We start from the raw sequence: 533 nt of genomic DNA on the forward strand, positions 1-533 counted from the left end.
TGTGTGTGTGTGTGTGTGTGTGTGTGTGTGTGTGTGTGTGTGTGTGTGTGTGTGTGTATAATACAAATGATTTAATGTGCATATCTGTATACTTGGAAGGTGTATATAGTGTTGTACAGTTGTATGTGAGCTGCTGTAACAAGTGAATTCCCCCAGTGTGGGATCATTAAAGTCTATTTTATCTAATCTTATCTTATCTTATGTTATCTTATTAGGCAAAATTACATTCTGAGTATGTTTAAATAGATTTAATCCAAGACTTTTAATTGTCTTTTGTCCTTATCTTATCTTGTATTACCAGCATATCTTGTTATGCTGAATGAAGTTTAATGCCATTAATGGTATTATATTATTATCTCCAACGTGCTGCCATATTTTTCCAGCAGATGGCGATGTTTATGTGTACCTGATAAAACAATGTGAAAATTTAAAAAATCACTGTCACTTTTTTCCCACTGTAAACACCCAAACTTACAGCTGATTTATAATATTAACAGGTTTGTCTCACAACACAGTATGTTACAAAGCACCTT

Source organism: Larimichthys crocea, chromosome XII (genome assembly GCF_000972845.2).
Source record: "Larimichthys crocea isolate SSNF chromosome XII, L_crocea_2.0, whole genome shotgun sequence".
Classification (NCBI taxonomy): domain Eukaryota; kingdom Metazoa; phylum Chordata; class Actinopteri; family Sciaenidae; genus Larimichthys; species Larimichthys crocea.